The 8119-nt window shown below is 41.3% G+C and overlaps 1 pseudogene; it reads left to right on the top strand.

Annotated features, from left to right (window-relative positions):
* Positions 1 to 5483: 5483 nt before the first annotated feature.
* LOC127576101 (T-complex protein 1 subunit alpha-like) lies at positions 5484 to 7617 on the top strand (annotated as a pseudogene).
* Positions 7618 to 8119: the final 502 nt, after the last annotated feature.

Genomic DNA, 8119 nt, shown 5'->3' with positions numbered 1-8119 from the left:
AAATATGCTGATTCCCATGGTAGTCTCAGCCACAAGAGCTGGTGATGACAGTGAAGGCTTAACACTCCATTTAAAAGGATTCTCAATCTATTCCCAACAGGCGGTGCAAGTTCAAATTCTTTGCAAAATATTGAAAAAATGTCGACACAAGCACTATAATATATAATTTATAACTGAAAATAATTCAATAACTATTGAAAACCTCAACCGTTCCATCAAAATGAAATGTTAACTGTTCCATCAACATGAAATATCTCTCCTCAGGGTGCTGTCTGACCTTCTGCATATTTAATGAGGCAGAAGTTTGGGCTTCATAATCCATCTGAAACACTATTATTTTCATGCATTTATATATAAAAACACAGCTTTCATTATCAGCAACACATCAGGTGTACACACGATGTGTCAGGAAGGACAAATCTGAGCTGGATATGTTTACAGAAAAATGAGTCAAGTTCTATGTTAAAGAAATGATATCTATTTCATGTGTCAAATTTGATCTTTGCAAATAACAGCTGAGATAATGAGAGTAAAGCTGTTGTTCCTTTTGTCCAGGAAACACAAGTCACACTTGGAAAACTTAACCTCCATCCAAAGTCTACAACTGTAATCAGTTATAACTCCCACATCATTATCATTTAGACTTAATGTGGGGAGTTTTATCTTGGAGGAACATGCCAGCATGGATGTTGGTAGATGATTTAATTCAGCAAAAGTGTTATTGCTCTGACCAGCTGACCTCTGGGTTTCAGCAGGGAGCTTGAGCCTCATTGCAGCAACAGACATGAGAGAACTGAGCTACTTATTATCAGGTATCAATCAATCAATCTGGGTGTTTTTTCATTTTTTTTACATTTAGTTGTGCATTTCACATCCTGACACTCACCAATGAAGTCAATTCAAGAACACAGTGGCTATTGATGGGCCCAAATCAATCTCATGGACAATATGCAATTAATCCCCAATACCTACAACTGTTTTCTTTACAGCACTTTTGCAAAAGCTTACTTGTTCAGTTATATTAGGATGCTTTCTCAATGATAGCCTTATTCTTTACCTTGGCTGAGATGCAATATAAGCACCGACATCAGCAGCTCAGGGAAATTTAACCATACAGTGGGTAGGGCAGTAGCAGAAAAGTGCAACTCACAAAAAGAACTACACTGCATCACAGTGAACACTGGAGGAGGTCAATTTTTCTTGTCATGTCCAAACAATGTTATCTCAGGATGCTCAGGTTGCAACATTAGGTGGTAACTGACACTTAAGCCTCCTCAAAAAAAAATCTAATCACTGCTTAACCTGATGGCCAAATTTTAACAGCCACTGCCAAAACCAATATGGCAATTTGCCCATGTCCTTGGATCATCCAGGACCCTACTGGAGATTTCCCAGTCTTGTTTACAGGGACTGGCAATCAGAATGAGCAGAGAATCATGTTTGCTGGAATCCTTGGCCCAAGACATGATCAACTACATGGACTTTTGATGTCCTAGCATGTCTAGATAGAAAGGGAACTTTGTTAGCGGCTCCATCTTTTCAACCACTGTGCCTTCATAAAATGATAGCAATGTTGGTGTCCACTAATTCCCCTGGAGTTGACAATGTTTCCACCCATACTTGAGGGTTCACTGCTAGAAGGCAAGGGATAGCAACTGAATACGTGCTGATGTATTTAGCCAGAAGTATGATCGATGAATCCCAGCAGATGTGCAATTAATGTCATATGGCTATCAGGGTATGGTTGTCGATACTTTCAGCATGTTGAAGGTACACCCAGGTCATTAGGCAGATTTGGAGGTGGCCTTCAGAACATAACAATCAGCATCTCCAGAATAGTCATGGTGGGTAGTGTTCTGGACATTGTTATACAGCTGTAAGATTTGGAGATGGAGAAGGAACAAACTGAATAGCTCAGATCCTCCAAGAAAAAGATGGAGGAGGTGGAAGGTGAAGAGGAGTTGTTTTTGAGGTCTGAAGTGTGTAGGGTACACTTATGCATTTACATTGGTTATACAGGTGAACCCACACCACATGCAGAGTTGATTTGCCGAGAGCGAACAAGAATAAGCAGGATGAGAAATTGAAGCAAAGTACTAATGGTCCAGGCCTTGTTGGTAAATGCTGGCAGTTCAAAATGAAACCATGGGAATTTTTTTTTAAATGGAAACATCCATGCATACATTATTAAAGCAGGAGTCCTTTACTTACAGTCAAGTTCAGAATGCTGAATGAAGCACAGGATTTTCCCTAAGTCAAATTCTTTCTTAAGCTTCATTTCCTCTTGTATCTAACTTCAACTCCTTCAAGTTGTAGCTTCAGATTATATTTAAAATTTTATCTTTTGGGTCCTCAACCAGCTGCTGTTGATTGGTCACCAAACACAGAAGTAAAATGCTAACAAACTAGTTCATTGACACGTGCAGCAAACTAGCAAATAGATTTCAATCCAGGTTACTTATTGGTAATCTCTCCACTCCATATTCAATTCAGCTCTGAGTGAATATCAGGGTAAAATGATCTTTCAGTTAAATTCTGGCTAATGCTAATTAATAATATTGGGGGAAAAAAAGTGTTCATACAATATCACTAGTCACTACTTTGATATGTAGGAAGCAGTGATGCAATCACAAGTTTGTGATTGTCTATCCAGCTAAGGATAAACCTATCTTGTTGGAGATTCCTAGACAATGTCATTTGCCAAGAAATGTGCACACTGTTAGTTGTGTCATTTCATTGAAGTCAAAGGATTGGATTTTGGAGGCAGAGGACAACCTGTTTTGTGCCTAAATAGTACATTTAACACCATTGATTGGAGATGAATTACTAGACAATTACTGTATATCCTAAACAAAACACTTGAGGCATAGCAGCATACTAAGAATGGATCATTCAATTAGTGCTCTGCTGATCAGTACTTCAAGCCTATTTATCAATTTTCCTTTATATTATTGCACAATAAAAATCTATCAATCTCAGTCTGGGTTGAAATTTTCAACAATCAGAGATTTCCAGATTTCTGCAGACTTTGGTGTGAAAGTGTTTTCTGATGTCCTTTCTAAATTGCAAAGTCATAATTTTCAAAGTATGCCCTCTTATTCTGTTTCCTCTCTTTAAGGTAATAGCTTTTCTTTTCAATCCAATTGAATCTCTTCCACATCACCTCATTTAGATAAACCCTCCCATCTTTTTTTAAAGACAAGGTTGAAGCAATCAGTTCTCATTATTTCACATTCTGGTGTCATTCTGATTTATCTGCATTGTGCTGCTTCCAAATCAATATATACTTCCTAGCATTTGATTTTAAATTGATAGAAGTACTCCAAATTTTGTACAACTGAAGCATCATTTCCACACTTTGAACTCCAATTATATTTAAGCAAAAACCACTGATCATTTTGATTGCTTTTATTAAGCCTGAGCATCGCTTATTGGCAGATAACACTTAAACCCCTTTGCACCTTCACCATTCCCAAACTCTCAGATGTGGAATGGCTCATGAAATGCATCACACGTGTTTGAAGTGGACATGAAAATTATCTCTGTTAATGCAAATTTGATTATTTGGATTTGTTTGAGGAAATCCAAAGAAAATATTAAAGGAGAATTTAGATTGCTGGATTTGGGTTTGGATTCCACTCACTGGTTAGAACTAAGAATTGATAATTATCTGTCATCCCTTTGGGAAAAGTGGATTAACAATTCCACTAAAATATCTAAAGCAAAGAAACCACACAAACATATTAAACATTCATTTGCTAATACAACAAGTAATTTCCAGATAATTGCATTACAGAGATAACTACTTTGCACAATGCAATTTCAATGTTAAACAAGGGGAACTACATCAGAATTACATTCAATCTGACAAGCTGTGGAGAATACATAATGACTCAAGATAAAATATAAATGAAAAGACTTGCAAATCATGCAGAATGAGGCCATTCAACCCACTGTGTCCATGCTGGCTCCCAGCAAACAATCCTATCAGTTCCATTCTCCCCCTCCTTACTTCCCTATAGCCCTGCAACTTATTCTTTCTCACACACCCGTCAACTCCTGTTTGATTATTTGTGCTACTTGCTTGCACTGAAGGATAATTTATCTGATGATTAACCCACTAGCACATCTTTCAGGCTGTGGTAGGAAACCAGAGCTCCTGACTAAAACCTAAGTATCATGGAGGGAACATAAAAACACAGCTCAGGTCAGGCTTGAACGCAGATCTCTGGCACTACTAGGTAACTTCTGTGCCACCATGCAGCCCCTAAAGGAAATGGAAGTCTTCAAAAGAATACTCTAGCAATTGATAGATGAAGGAGCTAATTGTGGTTAAGATGAACAGTTTTAATGGATAATCAATATTGAATTCATATTGTTAAAATTATATTCTTTAAAAGTGTGCAGAAATCACATTCCTAATGCTATAAAAGAAAATCAACTTAGGCTTCCCAAACACAATGGCTACAAGCAGAGACTAAGTGAAAGTGTCATGGGAGATATACACCTTCAGTCATAAGCACTCAAAAGAGTGAGGTTAATGGCCACCAGTTGTACTCACCTCTGTACGTTCAATTCAATTCACCACACACAAAGTTCAGTAAAACTAACAGCTGAGGAAGTGGTCAGCACGGAACATCCTGCAGACACTGCAGGAGAAGGACTCGATGGACATCGTGGGGTGGTTCCCTGAGCAGACTGTCCAGACCATCTGGCAGAATGCTTCATCACCAGAACTCACCAACAAGCACCAAGACCTCGCTTGGCTGGCGGTGAGAGGGGCCCTCCCAGTCAGATCCGTCCTGCATGGTTGGGGCATCACCCCCAGCGTGCGCTGCCCCTGGGAGGACTGCGCTGGGGACGAGACGGTCGCCCACCTCTTTGCGGGCTGTGGGTTTGCGAGGAGGGTGTGGCAAAAGATGCAGGGGTCCTTGTCACGTTTCATCCTCAGCAGCAGCGTAACAGAGGATTCTCTGATCTATGGGCTGTTCCCGGGGACACACACTGAGACGGACATCAACTGCTGCTGGAAGGTCATCAACTCAGTGAAAGATGCCCTTTGGTCTGCCCGAAAATTGTTGGTCTCCCAGCACTGCGAGATGTCCGTAGGGGAATGCTGCCGACTGGCACATTCCAGGCTGCAGGAGTACGTGCTGAGGGACGCACTGAAGCTGGGAGCAGCCAGCGCGAGGGCTCGGTGGGGAAGGACGACAGTTTAGGGTTCTTCTGCCACAGGAGAAGGAGGGGCAGGGGCAGGTGAGGAAGCAGCTCAAATGTTGTAAATATGGGATTGGGGTATCACCCCAGGGAGCCACACGTGTGGCATCGGCACTGTGTTTTTTATATATAAAAAAGTAACACTAAGAATTGAACTGTACACGAATGTAAAGGTTTGAACAGTTTTATTATTGTATATAGTTTCTTTTCTTATGAATAAAGTTCATTTTGATACAAAAAAACAGCTGATATATATGGAGGTGGCTCCAATGGAGGGTCCATTAAATGTGTTGGGACAGCGGTAGTAGGGGGACTCGGTCCGCACATAGAATGTGATGGCAGCAGCCTCCATTGCCAACATTGTGCAAAGCTCCTTGGACCAGTTGGTCTGGATAAAATGTTGGTGGGTAATATTGGTGATGTCACCATCACCAATGATGGATCTACAATTCTGAAGCTGCTTGAACTAGAGCATTCAGCTGCCAAGGTATCATGTGAATTAGCTGATCTTCAGGACAACAAAGTACGAGATGGTACAACATCAGTGGTTATTATTGCTGCAGAGCTTTTGAAGGGTCCAGATGAACTGGTCAAACAGAAAATTCATCCAACATCAATCATTGGTGGTTATCGTATTGCTTACAAGGAGGCTGTCTGTTATATCCAGGAAAATCTGACTGTTAATACAGTTGAACTGGACAGAGAGTGTCTTGCTAATGCTGCTGAAACATCAACGCCATCAACAATAATTTTTGTTAATGCAGACTTCTTTGCCAACATGGTGGTAGATGCTGTTCATGCAGTAAAATTCACAGATGCCAAGAGGCAGGCTAGATATCCGATCAAAGCTATTAATGTGCTAAAGGCACACAAATGCAGTCAAAGAGAGAGTATTTTGGTGAGTGGATATGCACTTAATGCCACAGTTAGTTCACAAGGAATGACCAAAAGAATTGTCAATGCTAAGATTGAATGCTTGGACTTCAGCCTGCAAAAGACAAAATTAAATAAGTCACATGTACATCGAAACACACAATGAAATACATCTTTTGCGTGGTGTTCTGGAGGCAGCCCTCAAGTGTTGCCACGCTTGTGACACCAACATAGGATGCCCACAACTTCCTAACCCGTATATCTTTGGAAAGTGGGAGGAACCTGGAGCATCCAGAGGAAACCCATGCAGACACAGGGAGAACGTACAAACTCCTTACAGACTGCGGCCAGAATTGAACCCAGGTCTCTGACACTGTAATAGCGTTACACTAACTGCTACACTACCGTACCTGCACATGAAGCTGGGTGTTCAAGTTGTCATATCTGACCCTGAAAAATTGGACCAAATCTGACAGAGAGAGTCTGATGCTGCAAAAGAATGAATCCAGAAAATCCTGGCTACAGGTGCCAATGTCGTTCTGACCACTGGCAGCATAGATGATGTGTGTCTAAAATATTTTGTGGATGCTGGTGCTATGGGAGTGCGCAGATATCTGAAGAGACATTTAAAGAGAATTGTAAAAGCAAGTGGAGCAACAGTGTGTTCAACACTGACAAACCTAGAAGGAGAGGAGACATTTGAAACTTCCATGTTAGGTCAGGCTGAAGAAGTGGTTCAAGAAAGAATATGCAATGATGAACTAATTCTGATTAAGAACACAAAGAGTTGTACTTCTGCTTCCATCATCTTGCATGGAGCAAATGGCTTCATGTGTGATAAGATGGAGCACTCCCTCCATAACGCACTCTGTGTGGCGAAGAGAGTTCTCAAATCCAGGTCGATAGTACCAGCAGGTGGTGCAGTGGAAGCTGCGCTGTCCATCTACTTGGAGAACTACGCAACTAGTTTGGGATCACGTGAGCAGCTAGCAATTGCTGAATTTGCCCAGGCCCTGTTGGTTATTCCAAAGACTCTGGCAGTAAGTACAGCTCAGGATTCGACTGACTTGGTAGTTAAATTGCATGCATTCCACCATGAAGCTCAGGTAAATCCTGACCGCAAAAATTTGAAATGGATTGGCCTTGATTTAGTGAATGGTAAACCAAGAGACAGCAAGCAAGCTGGGGTATTTGAGCCAACTATAGTGAAAACTAAGAGTCTGAAGTTTGCAGCAGAAGCTGCTATTACCATTCTTCACATTGATGATCTTATCAAACTTGATCCAGAGGATAAAAAGGATTATCCAGAGGATTAAGTTTTAAGAATAAATTGGATAGATACATGGATGGGAGGGGTCTGGAGGATTATGGACTGGGTGCAGGTAAATCGGACTAGCGGAATAAAGTTTCAGCACAGACTACAAGGGCCAAATGGCCTGTTTTCTGTGCTGTAGTGTTCTATGGTTCTATGGAAATGCAGGACAGAGTTACCATGATGCGCTTCAAAGTGGAGAACTGGATGGTTAAAGCAACTATAGATACAGCCATAATACATCTACAAGTTTACAGATGATACCACTGTTGTAGGCCGTATCTCAAACAGCAATGAGTCGGAGTACAGGCACTGGTGAACTTTCTTGGCCGTAGAGAGCTTAGTGGAATGGTGTCATGACAACAACCTTTCCCTCAATGTCAACAAAAGAGCTGGTTATTGACTTCAGGAAAGGGGGCTGTGTACATCCACCTGTCTACATCAATGGTGTTGAGGTCGAGGGGGTTGAGAACTTCAAGTTCCTGGGAGTGAACATCACCAACAACCTGTCCTGGTCAAATCATGTAGATGCCATGGCCAAGAAAGCTCACTAGTGCCTCTACTTCCTCAGGAGGCTAAAGAAATTTGGTTTGTCCCCTTTGACTCTCACCAACTTTTCCAGATGCACCATAGAAAGCATCCTATCTGGATGTATCATGGCTTGGTACAGCAACTGCTCTGCCCAGGACCGCAAGAAACTGCAGAGAGTTGTGGACA

This window comes from Pristis pectinata, chromosome 11 (genome assembly GCF_009764475.1).
Source record: "Pristis pectinata isolate sPriPec2 chromosome 11, sPriPec2.1.pri, whole genome shotgun sequence".
In the NCBI taxonomy this organism is placed as follows: domain Eukaryota; kingdom Metazoa; phylum Chordata; class Chondrichthyes; order Rhinopristiformes; family Pristidae; genus Pristis; species Pristis pectinata.
Note: the sequence above shows the minus strand (reverse complement) of the source record. Positions and strands in the feature narration are given on the sequence as shown.